General features: G+C 30.1%; 1 long non-coding RNA gene across 1 annotated transcript; it reads right to left on the reverse strand.

Moving 5' to 3' along the window:
• Positions 1 to 12,556: 12,556 nt before the first annotated feature.
• Positions 12,557 to 20,118, reverse strand: LOC127712496 (uncharacterized). Its single transcript, XR_007987103.1, has 2 exons — positions 20,077 to 20,118; positions 12,557 to 14,048 (listed from the first exon to the last, which is right to left on the reverse strand). It is a non-coding gene; the product is annotated as an uncharacterized LOC127712496 (long non-coding RNA).
• Between the last annotated feature and the right edge of the window lie 468 nt (positions 20,119 to 20,586).

Below are 20,586 nucleotides of genomic sequence, written 5' to 3' on the forward strand. Positions count from 1 at the left end.
TTAATAGATAATCACAGTTTATCGGGGATAATTAAAGTTTATGGGTCGATCATTATAGATAGTCGGCGCGTAAAGTATATTTTACGGTCGACCATCATAGATGATCTAATTAATATTACTCGCGCGCAGATAATGATGGTTACGTTTTTATAATGCATTAACGGTCGATAATGTGAATTGTTTCGATAATTTTAGTTAACCTCGACCAAGTGACTTAAAACACAAGTCGTAAATTCGATAACTTGAATTAAAAACGGATATGCTTGCCGAATGTTCAATCGATTTTGAGTGGCGGTCACCTTTTTTCTACTTTCGCTTTCGCGAATTGATGAAGGCAGCATAGATTCAATAATCTATACCTTTTGGGAGGTGAGTGACAGTTGTAAATAATAATCTTATGTTATTTAAGACATAGTTTCTGTAATTTGTAATACTTATTCTCAGTACACCGAAATATATATATATACCTGAATCAAGCGATATTCCTAAATTCCTTGACAGGTCAACGGCAAAATACCAAGGTAGCCTGTTGTCACCTGGCATCTAGCTTTTGACCATATGTGCCTATAAATTCTGTTTGTGTTATGGGGAAGAGGGATTTGGAAATTATTATATTATATATATTTCAGGACAACAAAGGCAGTCTGACTAGACCCAGTTCCTACTAACGGCAGTGGATAGTAGGGGCTGGGTCTATTCACACAATGTGTTTTTCAATTTTTAGTTCAAGTGCTTTAATCTTGCTTGTCCAAACAATTATGACATCTTGTGAGACTAGTTATATGCTTCAATAGAAGGGTTAGCCGGGGTTCCCCTAAATTTTTTTAAAGGTGTTCCCAAAAAACATTTAAAGGCATTTCCAGCATTATACAGGGCCTGGGTGAAATAAATTTTGCAGAGAAGGGATATTCAATTAGTGTTCGTTTGGAAGACTTTCATGACAGCATTCTTTTGCAATGATATCTCGTTAAAAGGAAATTTTGCGGTTTTTTGTTAATTATCCCTGATAAACTGTGATTATCTTATTTATGTGGTTCCCGCATGCTATAGGTATTGCATTAATGCATGTTGAGTCATGAATGTCCTTTCTGTTTTACTTTATTATTTCACGTTCAAAAAATTTTGACACACACGTGTGCTGTCTGATAATCGAATTCTAATAATGACATGATCAAATGCAAATTCTTGTGGGTGCAAGAAGGCACATATTCAACTTTAAAATCTTAAAATATGTTGTGTTGTCTAGTAGGTGAATATGAACACTGTTTTATATTGAAAAAAATGAAACAGATTGTGCCAAAAGTACCAACATACTAAGGACAAGTGACTCTCAGTGGAAAACCACGATAATTTCCATGTCTGATGTAGTTCTGCAAAGATATGTTGTATATTTGATATTGTCATGTCTAAGCTTAACATGTAAGGAATTTCAATTTCACAAAAAAGTTCGACTCTTATGAATTTAATGCAAGATAAAATCAGTACTTTAGAAATCACTGAAACATTTTGATGAAACCGAAATACAATCAATGGATTTAAATTCTGTTTGGATATGCGAGTTTCGTCCCATTTACAATGTTTACGATGCGATAATTTGCAATGAAATAGATTAGAAGGCTTTGTTTTTGACTTGTAAAGCCAAACTGAAATTTACAGGATTTAAGTAAAAATAAGAGTTGATTGAATATTTTCACATTTGAAATGAGTGCAAAATATGAACTACAGTGCTTTAATACATCAGGATATCAGATGAAATTAGAATAATGATACCAAGAATACAATGAATACATATAATTGCGTCTGTTTTGGAGTTATGAGTTTCGTCTCGTTTACACTTATTGAAATGTGATCGTTTGCAATGGGCATTATCAGTAGGCTACAGAAACACTATTCGAAAAAAGAGAGCAAGCATCAATGTTTCATATAGTTAGGTGTATAGGTATACATGTTTAAACGAAAGACATCAAATTGAATGAAAGCTGTTAGAACTAAAGAAATCAAATTGTAAAGATAGCTATCGAGGGACCAGCATTTAAAATGTTATATTTAGGTATAAGCAATTTGATGATATATATAAATATAACATACACTTTTATATTTTAAACATTTTGTACTTTCAATTTTGATGATTACTACTCTGAAATCATAAATGTTGCATTCATACTACATAGTGAAATCACCAAATAAAAATAATATCAATGGATTTTAACCTAAAAATATGCAAAAGCATGAATGAAAGTAGATGTAAAAATGTAGTATATATTTGTACAAATATTGTATGATACGTAATATTCATGAAAAGGTAACTTCACTTAAGCTGATTTGCTGAAAATTATTAGCCAATGAGCTCCCTTCCGAGTGAGCGCCATGATGTTGACATGGACGGCATCAGCTTCTTTTGATCAGTACCAGTAAAGCATTAAAATTGTAATTCTTTTTTAAAGTCTAGACCAAAAGCAGTATCATAATGAATAAAACTAAAATACAAATTAAACCGTTTACACATACCTACATACCAGATCTATGAGGATACTCCTTTTTTGGTTTAAGCTGAATCTCTCTCTTTTGGAGAACACCTGGCTAGTCTTGAAAATAAACCAATGTCCTGTAGATTAATATTGATTATTTTTATCGTTAGATTGCTGTCTAATTGACGCGAATCGAACATGTTCTATTTCAATAATTGAGTATATGACGTGTTTATGTAATCTGTGGTAAGTTATCTGCTTTTGATTTTAATTCAACATTTACGTATCGGATGTTTATCTGATAGTCTACTAGTATTATATTATGGGGTATGTACAATTGGCTTTTCACTCTATGCTCTTCTACCATTCCAATAAGACTTTTATACAGTTGTATTAACTAGTTTATTTTAGAGAAAACATCTCTAACACTAAGCTCTTTTTACTACTTTGGTTATGTAACCAACTATGACAAATGGAAATTTTTGTAGAAAGATGCAAGCAGATGTATCTCCGTTTAAAGAGTTTTGAAGAAGAATAATGGTACGTCTGGTGTTCTTTTTTTCCCATTTTACATTAAAAGAAAGAGTTGTATTCATAACTAAAGCAAATGAATATTATGATTGCTGTATTTAAAGCATGCATGACCTGCCATTTCTCTTCTGGCAAAAATGCACACTTTGTTTGCAGAATATAAACATAAAGGATTACTTCAGACCCAAGGATTATTTTACTGGTTATAATTTTTATTTGATTAAGAACATGTGGCCTTGTGATGCTCCATATACATTAAAAATGTTTACGTTATAAACTTATATATTTACAGCCTGACGCGTCACACGGTTGCACACTGTTCAAATAGCAGTACTAGGCAAAATGTAAATGACCAAATAAGGAGACGTTTTGATAATACTTCACTTATGATCACGAGGAAAAAGACTGATCGCATCAAATAACGTAGATTTAAATTTTGAAGTTCATTTATTGTGTTTTTAACAGAAATATCTTATATTAATTTGTACAAAGTGATATGACTCATCCAAATTTCATGTTCGTTAATTTAATGACACTTTTAAATAAATTACAGACAAATGTCACTAATAAAAAATAGAGTTAAATAGTTATTGAAATCTTTGTTTGCACATTATCGGTAATATTTGTAATTTTCTACATGCTACGATGAAATGAAGGTAAAAGTGTTCCTCATCATCTAAAATTTGGCGTGCTTTACACGCTCTATTTTCTCTTTGAATTTTCTTGAATAAGCCTATTTTAATTTTCAAGTTATGTTCATTTATACGGAATTCTATTAAAAGCTGACGACTATTATTTTTTTGTTTAAATTGTGCAACTAGTTTTCCAGTTTAATTTGTTCCTGATCGACTGTATGTCCAGTTCGTGATTTATTATGCATATTCAGGACGAATACTCAACAATAATTGATACATGTACATTATACTATTACTGCAGAAAGTTAACCTTGCAGCTATAGTAATAATTCTACACTGTCCACTCAGATGGGGTTATTGCAATGGTTGTCGACAAAGCATGAGACATGTAAATTTTACAGAAAGTTAAATATACCTATTTAAATAAAGATGATTTAGATAATTTTGATTATTTGATTTTATTTCTTTTGTGAGAAGACATGACACTAGCATGAATCGTATTTCTATAGTATGTACAACCTGGCTTGTATTTTTTTTTAATATTATGATTCATTTTGTTAACATCATTTTGTTAATTTCATGTATGTCACCAATCCCGAGGAGGCTAAACTTTATGCATATAGAGAAATTAATCTGCACAAAGCAAGGGACAAACATAAACAAAAATAAGATGTGAATTTTCTTTACTCAAAGTCTTTATTTTAACAGTAGATTTATTTCTGAAATCACAGAATATTTCATATTGCAGTTTGACTCAATAATTTGATCATTGTTGAAGGCCGTACAATGACTTTGTGTGATTTTTGTTTATCTGAATTCATGCCACATCTCCTTATTTCGAATCCGAAGGATTGTTGTCTGATTTGAAATTATGCCACATCTCCTTTTTTGTATCTAAATTTCATAAACACATATATATATACATATAAAATTTCGTTTCATAAACATTTAAAGTCATGTCAAAAGACTTCAGCATGCCAAGATCATGTTTTAATTGAACACTTGAATATCTGAATGGCAAGAGTATGCATTGGCTTTAACATCCATACAGCTTCATTGTGGAAAATCCTGGACGTCAGCATAGTTTGATAATAATATAATAATAATGTTATAATACAGGCCTTTGCAGGGCTGGAGCTTAATTTCAGATATATTTAATTTCATGTCCGGTTTGTGAAAACATGATAACACATGCTTTAAATCCTATATGAATGTGATACGTGTATTGGAATTCTTTACATTTGAGAAAAGAAGACCGTTACTTTGTGTTTCTTCCTTCCGTTTAATTTTCTATATTAATAGCTTCATATTTATGAAAATTATGAAATGCTATATGTGTCTAAGTGAATCCTGAAATTTATTTAAACTAGAATCTCCCAATTCAGTAAAAAAAAAATATCTCAAAATAAATTCAAATGTTCCAATTATACATGTAATTATAAAATTCGTAATCAATTGTATTAATTGGATCTTATTAAATCTCACATTCTGTATCAAATTTATATTTTTTTCAACCAAAGTCATTTTTATTATTTTTAAAGATACTATTTTTTTCGGCTTATGATGTTTTTTTATTTGCATACTTTTCTGTTTCTCTTTTTAATTTCTTATCTATTTATTCAATTAATCCAATGCAGACAGGTGTCTTGTTCCCACCGAAACAAAAAGCCTTATTTTTTGCATTTGACAGCTACGGTATAACCAAATTATCAATCATCACACTGACAGGGACCTTCAAATAAGCAAGGTATTCAAAAATAGTAATCCTTTCAAAATGTTTTGTTTTATTTTATATCCGAATGGAACTGTCATATCATTTATGACAACCTGTGTGCTTTATTAGAAGCAAAATTTCTATTTGTTTAATCATTCTTAAAAATGTCCGCGTTACAAAGATCTCGTGTCCCCAGCATTACGACTAAAGCACCAACACATTACCTTGTGAAATATATACATGCAACACTTATCAAGTCAGAAGCAGAAGTTTCTTCAAGAGTGATGATGAGGTATGTAATTTTTTTTTTATATTATATTAACATTAGTACTTATATTTTATTATAAACTTGAACATGTTAACGCGCTTCACTCGCTTTATTTTCTAAAATAAATATAGTTTTTGCGATAGTTCCTAGCCTGCATAAAAATATAACACAAAAAAGTAATAAAAAATGATTTCAAGCTTAAATTGTGTAATTAGAACATTTGAACTTTTTGGAAAAATTTGTATGAATTATTTTATTTGGTACGTTTCAAGACAAATTTGAAATATTGCCCACAAATATTTAAAATTAAAAAACCAGCTGTGGTGTCCTCGAAAGTATCCTGAGATTCGTCCTAAGACACATCATAAGAGCAATTTTAGGATGGACCTAAGATCGTAAAGAAACTCGTAATTTTGTAAAAATGTTTATTTAAAGTTGATATTTAGTTTTCTCTCATTGATATATTACAGAAAAATTACTTTAATTTTGTTTATCATCATTTCAGAAAAATAATTTTCTTATTACACATTGCAACTGCTAAATTTAACCACGTCCCAATTCTTGGTCCCTTTAACGGAATTATAAGTATAAATTGGAATAAGAGAAGTTTTATATTAAAATGTGTCGTTGAATGTTTTATGTGAATAAAAGGGAGATGTGGTTTATACGTCAACGAGACAGCAACCAAACGACATAATTAAACTATAGATATACATTTCATACAGACACTCGTAACTTTGTAAGAATATCTAAAGTTAATATTTAGTTTTCTCTCGTTGGTATTTTACAGAGAAATTTGTTATCTTGTTAGATTATAAAAGTTGATATTCTTTTTTTTTCTGGTATGGAAATTAAAACATTTGATAAAACGAAGTGCATATCCGTACTTTGCAAATGTTTATTCTCTTTCAGAAAAAAAACTATATATTGTAATTGTTAGATGTAACTAAGACCATACGTATTGTTGTGATCCGCTCTCCGTTTCAATTAGCGCTTTTACGACATTGTTGGTCCCTTTGACGGAATTATAAGTATAAATTGGAATAAGAGAAGTTTTATATTAAAATGTGTCGTTGAATGTTTTATGTGAATAAAAGGGAGATGTGGTTTATACGTCCATGAGAAAGCAACCAAACGATAAATTAAACATAAGATATACAGTCCCAGTTAATCTTCCGGTACTTCATACTAAAACTCGTAACTTTGTAAGAATATTTAAAGTTGATATTAAGTTTTCTCAATCCGGTATCAAATAATAGAGAAATTTATAATTTTGTTAAAATAAAAATTAGTTAATAATTTTTTTGTATGGTCATTAAATATTTGATAAATCAAAGTGAAAATCCGTATTTTGGAAATGTTTATTATTCTTTTAGCAAAACAGATTTTCAAACTATACATTGTAACTGTTAAATACACACGTGTAACCATGTCCCACTTTGAACGACCGTACGTATATTGATGTTATACGCTCCACTTGTCAATTACGCTTTTACGACATTCATGGTCTCTCTAACGGATTTCTATGTATAAATTTTATGAGAAGTTTTATATTAAAATGTGTCCTTGAATATTATATATGAAAGTAAGGGAAATTTCTTTAATTTTGTTTATCATCATTTCAGAAAAATAATTTTGTAAATATACATTGCAACTGTTAAATATAACCACTTCCCACTTCTTGGTCGCTTTAACAGAATCATAAGTATGAATTCGAATAAGGAAGTTTTATATTAAACTTTGTCGTTGAATGTTTTATTTGAATATAAGAAAGATGATGTTTATACGTCAACGAGACAGCAACCAAACGACATAATTAAACTACAGATATACATTATATACAGAAACTCGTAACTTTGTAAGAATATCTAAAGTTAATATTTAGTTTTCTCTCGCTGGTATTTTACAGAGAAATTTGTTATCTTGTTAGATTATAAAAGTTGATATTCTTTTTTTTCTGGTATGGAAATTAAAACATTTGATAAAACGAAGTGCATATCCGTACTTTGGAAATGTTTATTCTCTTTCAGAAAAAAAACTATATATTGTAATTGTTAGATGTAACTAAGACCATACGTATTGTTGTGATCCGCTCTCCGTTTCAATTAACGCTTTTACGACATTGTTGGTCCCTTTGACGGAATTATAAGTATAAATTGGAATAAGAGAAGTTTTATATTAAAATGTGTCGTTGAATGTTTTATGTGAATAAAAGGGAGATGTGGTTTATACGTCCATGAGAAAGCAACCAAACGATAAATTAAACATAAGATATACAGTCCCAGTTAATCTTCCGTTACTTCATACTAAAACTCGTAACTTTGTAAGAATATTTAAAGTTGATATTAAGTTTTCTCAATCCGGTATCAAATAATAGAGAAATTTATAATTTTGTTAAAATAAAAATTAGTTAATAATTTTTTTGTATGGTCATTAAATATTTGATAAATCAAAGTGAAAATCCGTATTTTGGAAATGTTTATTATTCTTTTAGCAAAACAGATTTTCAAACTATACATTGTAACTGTTAAATACACACGTGTAACCATGTCCCACTTTGAACGACCGTACGTATATTGATGTTATACGCTCCACTTGTCAATTACGCTTTTACGACATTCATGGTCTCTCTAACGGATTTCTATGTATAAATTTTATGAGAAGTTTTATATTAAAATGTGTCCTTGAACATTATATATGAAAGTAAGGGAAATTTCTTTAATTTTGTTTATCATCATTTCAGAAAAATAATTTTGTAAATATACATTGCAACTGTTAAATATAACCACTTCCCACTTCTTGGTCGCTTTAACAGAATCATAAGTATAAATTCGAATAAGAAAGTTTTATATTAAAATTTGTCGTTGAATGTTTTATTTGAATATAAGAAAGATGATGTTTATACGTCAACGAGACAGCAACCAAACGACATAATGAAACTACAGATATACATTATATACAGAAACTCGTAACTTTGTAAGAATATCTAAAGTTAATATTTAGTTTTCTCTCGCTGGTATTTTACAGAGAAATTTGTTATCTTGTTAGATTATAAAAGTTGATATTCTTTTTTTTTCTGGTATGGAAATTAAAACATTTGATAAAACGAAGTGCATATCCGTACTTTGGAAATGTTTATTCTCTTTCAGAAAAAAAAACTATATATTGTAATTGTTAGATGTAACTAAGACCATACGTATTGTTGTGATCCGCTCTCCGTTTCAATTAGCGCTTTTACGACATTGTTGGTCCCTTTGACGGAATTATAAGTATAAATTGGAATAAGAGAAGTTTTATATTAAAATGTGTCGTTGAATGTTTTATGTGAATAAAAGGGAGATGTGGTTTATACGTCCATGAGAAAGCAACCAAACGATAAATTAAACATAAGATATACAGTCCCAGTTAATCTTACGGTACTTCATACTAAAACTCGTAACTTTGAAAGAATATTCAAAGTTGATATTAAGTTTTCTCAATCCGGTATCAAATAATAGAGAAATTTATAATTTTGTTAAAATAAAAATTAGTTAATAATTTTTTTGTATGGTCATTAAATATTTGATAAATCAAAGTGAAAATCCGTATTTTGGAAATGTTTATTATTCTTTTAGCAAAACAGATTTTCAAACTATACATTGTAACTGTTAAATACACACGTGTAACCATGTCCCACTTTGAACGACCGTACGTATATTGATGTTATACGCTCCACTTGTCAATTACGCTTTTACGACATTCATGGTCTCTCTAACGGATTTCTATGTATAAATTTTATGAGAAGTTTTATATTAAAATGTGTCCTTGAATATTATATATGAAAGTAAGGGAAATTTCTTTAATTTTGTTTATCATTATTTCAGAAAAATAATTTTGTAAATATACATTGCAACTGTTAAATATAACCACTTCCCACTTCTTGGTCGCTTTAACAGAATCATAAGTATAAATTCGAATAAGGAAGTTTTAAATTAAAATTTGTCGTTGAATGTTTTATTTGAATATAAGAAAGATGTTGTTTATACGTCAACGAGACAGCAACCAAACGAGATAATTAAACTATAGATATACATTTCATACAGAAACTCGTAACTTTGTAAGAATATCTAAAGTTAATATTTAGTTTTCTCTCGTTGGTATTTTACAGAGAAATTTGTTATCTTGTTAGATTATAAAAGTTGATATTCTTTTTTATCTGGTATGGAAATAAAAACATTTGATAAAACGAAGTGCATATCCGTACTTTGGAAATGTTTATTCTCTTTCAGAAAAAAAAACTATATATTGTAATTGTTAGATGTAACTAAGACCATACGTATTGTTGTGATCCGCTCTCCGTTTCAATTAGCGCTTTTACGACATTGTTGGTCCCTTTGACGGAATTATAAGTATAAATTGGAATAAGAGAAGTTTTATATTAAAATGTGTCGTTGAATGTTTTATGTGAATAAAAGGGAGATGTGGTTTATACGTCCATGAGAAAGCAACCAAACGATAAATTAAACATAAGATATACAGTCCCAGTTAATCTTCCGGTACTTCATACTAAAACTCGTAACTTTGAAAGAATATTCAAAGTTGATATTAAGTTTTCTCAATCCGGTATCAAATAATAGAGAAATTTATAATTTTGTTAAAATAAAAATTAGTTAATAATTTTTTTGTATGGTCATTAAATATTTGATAAATCAAAGTGAAAATCCGTATTTTGGAAATGTTTATTATTCTTTTAGCAAAACAGATTTTCAAACTATACATTGTAACTGTTAAATACACACGTGTAACCATGTCCCACTTTGAACGACCGTACGTATATTGATGTTATACGCTCCACTTGTCACTTACGCTTTTACGACATTCATGGTCTCTCTAACGGATTTCTATGTACAAATTTTATGAGAAGTTTTATATTAAAATGTGTCCTTGAATATTATATATGAAAGTAAGGGAAATTTCTTTAATTTTGTTTATCATCATTTCAGAAAAATAATTTTGTAAATATACATTGCAACTGTTAAATATAACCACTTCCCACTTCTTGGTCGCTTTAACAGAATCATAAGTATAAATTCGAATAAGGAAGTTTTATATTAAAATTTGTCGTTGAATGTTTTATTTGAATATAAGAAAGATGATGTTTATACGTCAACGAGACAGCAACCAAACGACATAATTAAACTACAGATATACATTATATACAGAAACTCGTAACTTTGTAAGAATATCTAAAGTTAATATTTAGTTTTCTCTTGCTGGTATTTTACAGAGAAATTTGTTATCTTGTTAGATTATAAAAGTTGATATTCTTTTTTTTCTGGTATGGAAATTAAAACATTTGATATAACGAAGTGCATATCCGTACTTTGGAAATGTTTATTCTCTTTCAGAAAAAAAACTATATATTGTAATTGTTAGATGTAACTAAGACCATACGTATTGTTGTGATTCGCTCTCCGTTTCAATTAGCGCTTTTACGACATTGTTGGTCCCTTTGACGGAATTATAAGTATAAATTGGAATAAGAGAAGTTTTATATTAAAATGTGTCGTTGAATGTTTTATGTGAATAAAAGGGAGATGTGGTTTATACGTCCATGAGAAAGCAACCAAACGATAAATTAAACATAAGATATACAGTCCCAGTTAATCTTCCGGTACTTCATACTAAAACTCGTAACTTTGAAAGAATATTCAAAGTTGATATTAAGTTTTCTCAATCCGGTATCAAATAATAGAGAAATTTATAATTTTGTTAAAATAAAAATTAGTTAATAATTTTTTTGTATGGTCATTAAATATTTGATAAATCAAAGTGAAAATCCGTATTTTGGAAATGTTTATTATTCTTTTAGCAAAACAGATTTTCAAACTATACATTGTAACTGTTAAATACACACGTGTAACCATGTCCCACTTTGAACGACCGTACGTATATTGATGTTATACGCTCCACTTGTCAATTACGCTTTTACGACATTCATGGTCTATCTAACGGATTTCTATGTATAAATTTTATGAAAAGTTTTATATTAAAATGTGTCCTTGAATATTATATATGAAAGTAAGGGAAATTTCTTTAATTTTGTTTATCATTATTTCAGAAAAATAATTTTGTAAATATACATTGCAACTGTTAAATATAACCACTTCCCACTTCTTGGTCGCTTTAACAGAATCATAAGTATAAATTCGAATAAGGAAGTTTTAAATTAAAATTTGTCGTTGAATGTTTTATTTGAATATAAGAAAGATGTTGTTTATACGTCAACGAGACAGCAACCAAACGACATAATTAAACTATAGATATACATTTCATACAGAAACTCGTAACTTTGTAAGAATATCTAAAGTTAATATTTAGTTTTCTCTCGCTGGTATTTTACAGAGAAATTTGTTATCTTGTTAGATTATAAAAGTTGATATTCTTTTTTTTCTGGTATGGAAATAAAAACATTTGATAAAACGAAGTGCATATCCGTACTTTGGAAATGTTTATTCTCTTTCAGAAAAAAAACTATATATTGTAATTGTTAGATGTAACTAAGACCATACGTATTGTTGTGATCCGCTCTCCGTTTCAATTAGCGCTTTTACGACATTGTTGGTCCCTTTGACGGAATTATAAGTATAAATTGGAATAAGAGAAGTTTTATATTAAAATGTGTCGTTGAATGTTTTATGTGAATAAAAGGGAGGTGTGGTTTATACGTCCATGAGAAAGCAACCAAACGATAAATTAAACATAAGATATACAGTCCCAGTTAATCTTCCGGTACTTCATACTAAAAATCGTAACTTTGTAAGAATATTTAAAGTTGATATTAAGTTTTCTCAATCCGGTATCAAATAATAGAGAAATTTATAATTTTGTTAAAATAAAAATTAGTTAATAATTGTTTTGTATGGTCATTAAATATTTGATAAATCAAAGTGAAAATCCGTATTTTGGAAATGTTTATTATTCTTTTAGCAAAACAGATTTTCAAACTATACATTGTAACTGTTAAATACACACGTGTAATCATGTCCCACTTTGAACGACCGTACGTATATTGATGTTATACGCTCCACTTGTCAATTACGCTTTTACGACATTCATGGTCTCTCTAACGGATTTCTATGTATAAATTTTATGAGAAGTTTTATATTAAAATGTGTCCTTGAATATTATATATGAAAGTAAGGGAAATTTCTTTAATTTTGTTTATCATTATTTCAGAAAAATAATTTTGTAAATATACATTGCAACTGTTAAATATAACCACTTCCCACTTCTTGGTCGCTTTAACGGAATTATAAGTATAAATTGGAATAAGAGAAGTTTTATATTAAAATGTGTCCTTGAATGTTTTATGGAAATAAAAGGGAGATGTGGTTTATACGTCAATGAGACAGCAACCAAACGACACAATTAAACAAAAGAAAGATATGTATGCAGTCCAAATTGCAATTATTCTTCTGGTATTTCATAAAAAAAAACTCGTAACTTTGTATACAAAAATCGGTACGCCACCTTTCATGTTCCTTAATGTAACGATCAGAAACACCGTTTTTTGCACCACCGCTGCGCAAACTATGAAGACAAAATTGTTTAAAATCTAGACCTATCGCAGTTTATGTGCTCAAAAGTAATTCCCTAACCCTTGTGTAAGATATAGGACGATTTAATTCTGCTAACTTATAAGAATATTTTGATTAAAAAAAATTAACAGAACGAAAAACATAGTGATCAGAATCTAAAGACAGCTTAGCTAAATTAATGTATGTCAATAACCAGGCTACTGGATAGGTAGACACATTTGTTCTAGAAATTATAACATTAGTTCCCCTTCTATGCACATCTGTTTTCCCAGATTCAATATTCAAATAAACATAAGTGTCAAAATTTTGTATGTTAGACATCTTTAAATTGCAATCTCACTGTAGCGTAAAAATCTTGCATAACCAACTAACATCATTGCACAAAATCTAACATTCGGTAAATTAGAACGATCAGTACCAATTCTGTCTACTATCTTCTGTAAATGATCTGCTGTATTTGGTTCTTTCTTCACTGTTTGCATTGGTTGACTTCCAATTCTCTTCGCTCCTTCAATCATCATCTGAATAAGCTTGTCTTTACACAAATTATACATTAAACTGAAATCTTGATACCACTTTATGCTATAAAAATGAGCTATTTAAACTGATACAGATACTGATTGCTGTACAAGGCCACTAATATAAGCTGCAACGGATGATACACTTGCTTGCAACGGAATAACTTCATATGTAATACACCATTCTTTAATTTTTCAAATACACATCATACTTTTTATTTGTAGAAATTGTTTTACTGCATCTTACAATATCGAAAATGCTTTTTTTTTCTCATCCGGTAAACTGTTCATTCGAATTCGCAAATTGAGAAATTTCCCTCAATGTTGCACTGTCCTGTAATAATGAAACACAAATGAAACTAAGCGCAACAACTTAGCTTAATAAGAAAATATACATCGGAATAACGTAACTGTCGTGCAAAGTGCATCTTTAACAACAGCACAAGCTTCATTTTTATCCACTGACCGCACAAGATTCCTTCTTTTTCAATAACTGCACAAGGTGCATCTTTATCTAACAAAAACACAAAGTGCATTTTTTTATTTATTTTTTTTTTTTTTATATTTTATTCTTCAACCGCACAAGGTGCATCCCTATTGTTAAATCGCACAAGGTGCATATTTTTGTACTTAAACCCACTGGGTGCATTTTATTCTTAAATCGCACAAGGTACATGTTTTGTACTTCATCCGCACAAGGTGCTTCTCAATTATAAACTGTACAAGGTGCATCTCCATTCTATCAATCTATATAACTAATAATGTATACATATGTAAGGAATATTATGTATAGGACATATTAATAAATTTGGTATAGATTTATAATTACTTTTCCAAAATTCTAGTTCGATTTTGACTTGAGAGGGAATTTCAAAATACGAGTGCCAAGTCTCTGGCAAACAGACATGCATAAATTACGTTTCATCAATTGCCAAATATGGCCAAAAGCTGGAATCAAAGATATAATCTTCCCGAGAACAGATGCCAAATTTTAAGCAGTTGAACGATTATCTGAAAGATTTTTTTTCGATTGAACTGTATGTTTTCAAGTTTTTTTTTGAAACTTCAATAAAACCAGATACTAGATTCCATGAAAAACCTAACCAGTCTAATTTTTGCACTGGGAAAAAAAAGATTTCTCAAAATTTGGTAAAAAAACAGATTTCAATAAAATATGTAAAACCGATTTGGACATACGTAAACACATTTCCTTGTTGTCACAGGCCCATCTGTGGTCCAAATACACTATGATCGGAAAACTTTGTGTTTCTCCAAAAATTAACTAATGTTCGCACAATTTTAGTAAAAATGGGTCCTGCAGAAGATAGCCAAAAAGGTAAAACTGAGAAAATAAAATATCTTTCTTGTCCATCAATTCTTGAGAAAAACCTAGATATTTTTGATGTTCTAGATGTATACTTGTGTGGTGATAACCAAAACGTAAATCGAATTTAAACATGAAAAAACACTTTTTTTGCGTATTGATTGGCCTCTTTAACGCCTTAAAATTTTATTTTCTGTGTTTATACATATTTCATGTATTTGTTAACGTGTCTCCGATCGAAAACCAATTTCTCTTTCTTTGAATCACTGATAGACACGGTTAGATGATTTATTTGAAACCTCAGTAATACAACTGTTCATTTTTAATTTTGTAATAGCTTTCAAAACAAAGGAAGAATTATTAAATGCTTATCTGTTATTATTCAAATAAACTGATGGAGGTTCTTGCATAAAAGGAATAAGGTACCAAATTTTACAGTGCTTAAAACAAATTCAAAAGGCTTTAAACTATGTTCCCAAAATAAATGATCTTTAAATCGATTTTTTACAGTCTTATTTTCAACAGTGTATTCATAACTATTAAATTCTATAACATACTGAACTTTTTCATTAAGACAGGGGTGGGGCACTTGAAATAATGGCTGGTGCTGACTTGTTACTGCTGGAGGTACGTCCTTTGTAGGGACAGAATCAGGCAGTGTGTCCTGGCCTTTTACAGTAGAAGTTCAGTCCGTTGTTCTACTACTTCTGAAAGTTGTTTTGCTGACTATAGTTGTCATTTCTGGGTCCAGATTCTTTGCTGATGACACGAAAAAGTCTTTAGCATTACAACCTGCTCGGCCATCACTTCTAATGTAAGGCTTGTTAGCTGTAAGCTTACGGTTAGCTCTGAAAACAGCGGTTCGTAGTTTTGAAGCATCTTAAACGCTGTCAGCAAGAGGATCGTCCAGATATTTATGAACGGTATCCCACCCATGGCGATCTGCAATTTTCAAAATCGTATTGCGCTGGTTCAAAGTGTAAATTTCAGTCTTGACAATAGACTGTTTATCAATAGTATGGTCGAGTGACTCGGAATTTAGCATATGTTCAACTTATCTCAAAGCTGAAATACGGTCAGTTTTGAAATTGAACTGAATCTTAATTCCTTCCTGTTTAAAGGCATGCGACAGAGGCTGGAAAGCAATTGTAGAGGCTTGACCACTGGCGATAGTGCTTGTACTAGTATTTGAATTATCAGAGCTTATTGGTGTCTTCTCAAACTCCGACAAAATCTCACTTTTCTGTCTTTGTAGGGCCACATTGATTGTCGAAATGCGCATCTGGTGCAGAAAAATTGGTACCGTTTCTGTTATTACTACCACTGGGTCGATGCCTCTGCTGATGGACTGATAGTCCCCGAGGGTATCACCAGCCCAGTAGCCAGTACTTTGGTACTGGCATGAAAATACGGATTTTATGTTATTAAAATTTGCTGTTACAAATTTTAGAAATTATTTAAAATAAAGGAATGTATCCCCCTCATGCAAAGCTCTGATTCCTTGCCCAGCTTTGGCTATACTTTTTGGTCCTTTTTTGTTTATAGCTCTTCGTATTTTTGATAAGCTTTGGATTTTCAAATAATATTTTGGCGTCGAGCATCACTGACGAAATGTGCATCTGGTACAGAAAAAATGGTACAGTTTATGATATTAAACAATGTACTGCATCAGCTGTTAAAATATCACTGTCATCTTCTTTTTAAAAGTTGAGTTTCATCCATTTGTTCAACTACCGAGATTTCTTCTTTAGACATCATATCTCTTCTTTAGGCTTTAGCGAGAGTCGATTGTCAGAAAGATGACTAGGCGGGTTTTAAGCGCAAACAAATGGTCAGATGTCATGAATATTCATGAACGGACAACGAACTAAATTTTATGTACAATGAATTTCATATATCTCAATATTAACAAACTGCTTTTATTTGCGAGTCGTAATTCCATCGTATACTATGTAGTATCGTATTCGCTAAAATTCAACAACAATATCTGCAGTATTGCGTTCCAATCCTCTTCTGTGCATCAACACAATATCAATGTGTTAACTCAGGTGAATTCTTTTTTAATATTGAACACATTAACATAATCAATTATGAAAATTAGAGAAAATATATTTCATCTAAAGATTTACTTTTAAATTTTACCGTTTAAATATTCATCTCCTTGAAATTCAAAATGCTGTATTTTGATTTTGTACAGCAAAAATTGTGTGTTGCGTTTAAAAATATATATTATAGACAGAAGAGTTACTTCTATAATTTGAATATGTTCCGGACCATATGAGTATTTGAACCATACGCGTATTGTCATGACCATATGTGTATATACTCATTTGGTCCGGGTAACTAATACGCCCAACGTTGAACAGTAATTGTGTAAGACACAACCCTTCATAGATTTAAAGTTTCAAAAAATGAAATTTTGACCTAGATGTTAATTGGGTAATCTTTTAACGTGATAAATGAAATTAAATACATTTTACTCACAAGTTAAAATTACAGTAGAAGCATTTTTGCATGGTCATTATTGATTAGTCTTTACGAAACACAATATGTCGACTCCGAAAATAACTAAGGTTAAGCAGGAAGTCAGCTGTTTTACACATTAGCAATTGGAGTATTGAACCCCCTATTTTCTTTATTTTGGTGTTTAAATTTGTAAATATAGATTTCTTAAACATTTCAAATTATTTTGAATTATTTAATTTGTTCATGCTCCTCTATATACGATTTACAATTACAGTAGTGTATACGTGCTGCCTCTCTTTTCTGTAGAAACCACTGTTATTATAAGATCAAATGAAGAAGAGTATGAACACATCAGTTAAGTGACCATAAGTGGAAATTAGAAGAAATTAAAGAAAATCCAATCTAAACCCTGGTGAAAGGAAAAAAATGTCCATGTCCCAAACACCTGTTGTTTCACGTACGGACGAAACTGTTGACAGCATAAACACTGATAAAGGTGCTTAAACTTGACTCTAGATACCGAAGACATGACAACAAATATACCAAGATTCAGACAATATGTAACAAAGATAATGGATTTTAGTTAATAAGTTGTGCCGATTTTGGTTCAGAGAACGAGCTGTGTCTGTTAAGGAAGTTTGAATTTATCCGAAAAATACCTATATGGTCTAAATACTCAAATGGTCCAGCCGGTTAATAACCAAACGAATATATAATCATATGGTCCAGCCCGCTAATAACCAAACGAGTATATACTCATATAGTCCGACCATATAAGTATACCCATATGGTCATGACCATAAGCGTACGGTCCAAATACTCATATTGTCCGGAACAAATATACTACATTTTACTGATGAATTGTGGAGGTATGGATAAAATTTGAATAAGGCTTCGATTAAATATTGGGCGCGGTTTATACTCAATTTTTGACAGAAACAAATAATACAGTAAAATGCATTCACTGTTGTTGTTACATGTCCAGTGGCAAATGTTACCCTTGATTCTGCAGTGGTTAGTATCACAGTTATATTTGCAGTGAATATGAAAGTAAATTTTGAAATGTCAAAATGAAATCAGAAAGTTGTTTTTCACTTAATGTAAAGATAATTGTGTGCTTTGTGTCTATCTGATGATACGAGCCTTTTGCTATTAATGTTTGCTCTTATGTTGTGTTGTTTTACCATTATTCCAGGTTAGGTGGAGAGTTGAGCGCTCACAAACATATTTTAGGGAATTGTCGTTGGTTGACGTCCACTTAATTTGTTTTTTGTTCATTTGTTTTGTCCATCAGGCGGTTGGTTTCATATTTGAGCAAGCCGTTTTTTTTTTTATAACTTACTGTACATTATGAGTTTTCCTCATTGTTGAAACGCATAAGGTGTCCTATCTATATGTAGTTGCTTGCGTTTATGTCATTTTGTCTAATTTGCTATCACGCCAAATTTCTTGATATGTGCATTTCAAAATTCTTTTCATATATTTGATTGCTGTCGATTCATATTATAAGTTCTGTTTTACATTTCGTTGATTTTGCTGGTATCGGGAGGCAACGAATTTAAATATTCAAGGAAGTATACATTTCCCATTGGTATTTATAAAAGCTTTTGCAAAACAACGGAATCAAAATTCTACCTTGTCCCTATACGAATATAAATGAATTCACAATGATTGGTTTAACATGTTGAAATATAATAGAAAAATTGATTTGTTTGCACTTATGCACTGAATATCTGTCGGTTATACATGCTATAATCAATAACGTTTAATAAAAATTACTGTTTCAAGTCAAAGGTTTTGAATAAAGACACCAACCACTTTATGTAAAATTAATTCAATACTTTAATCTCTTAATAATCTTCACAAAGAATTAATTGAAGTTGAAATCTTTGATACCATCAGGTCAAATTGTTTGTTTAGTTATTTCTTTTCAAATAATTATGATGAATTGAAAAGAAACACATTGCAATTCAAAATCAATTATAACACACAATATGTGTCTAATCATTTTACATAACTTTAACAATCCTATATCATTGATGATATTGAAATAGTAACATACCGAATCATTAACAAAAATAAATGTGGCCTCGGTTATTTTAATTTTCACCAAAAGTATTGGGCGATGAGTTGACTTAAATTAAATACGATCTGGTTCCATGTGCATTAAAATAACTATTTACCGTTCGATTCTAGAACAATTCTGTTTTACATTATCATATAAATATGCCTTTATATTAATGAACTAACGAATTATACAGAGAATAAAACTATTCACTAAGTTAAAAATTACGTTTCAATGAAACATTCATTTTCATCAACAATGACCCCAAAAGGCAATTAAAAAGACAATAAATTAGGTTTACTTATCATTTTATGGAATAGCTTAGAAAAAAAAACGCCGAGTGTTGAGTATACGAGAGTGTTAGAAACTAGCATGTAAATAGTGTGAGAAATCCCCAGTATGAAAACATGCGTTTGAAATATGGAACAAATGTCATCTTGTTCAGTATGACATTAGTGAAAAAATGATGTTGCTAGCTGTAAAGGTTCTACAATGAAATTGACTTACCTGAGTGAATAGAAAGAGACGTATAAACTGCATAGCAACATACGTCACAAGTTACAGGTTGTCGTGAACCCTGGCTTATTTTCTATATTCGATTAACTTACATTTCTTAAAAGTATGAAGATTGTCATGATATTAATCTCAAGGAAGAATTAGCATAAAATGCTGGTAATTTCATAAGGGAATTATGATTTTTTTTTGTACTTTGCAAAGACCTGACTTGACCTATAAAAATTACCAGGTGGTAAGCAATAAAACCTATATGGGAATGGGAGGAGCTTGTTGTTATCAACATCCTATTTATAAATATACACATCATCTGTTTAAAATAATAACACATGGCTGTATCTGAATGATACATTTTATGTATCTTTGTAACAGAAGTGTACATTTGTAAGTATAATCAAAATTCCACTGTATGATGAAAATTAAAATGTATGAACACTTTACAGTAAATACCTAAATCATAATTCAAAAAATAGAAATACAAAAAAATACAGAAACTATTATACA

Source organism: Mytilus californianus, unplaced genomic scaffold, assembly GCF_021869535.1.
Source record: "Mytilus californianus isolate M0D057914Y unplaced genomic scaffold, xbMytCali1.0.p SCAF_8, whole genome shotgun sequence".
Taxonomy (NCBI): domain Eukaryota; kingdom Metazoa; phylum Mollusca; class Bivalvia; order Mytilida; family Mytilidae; genus Mytilus; species Mytilus californianus.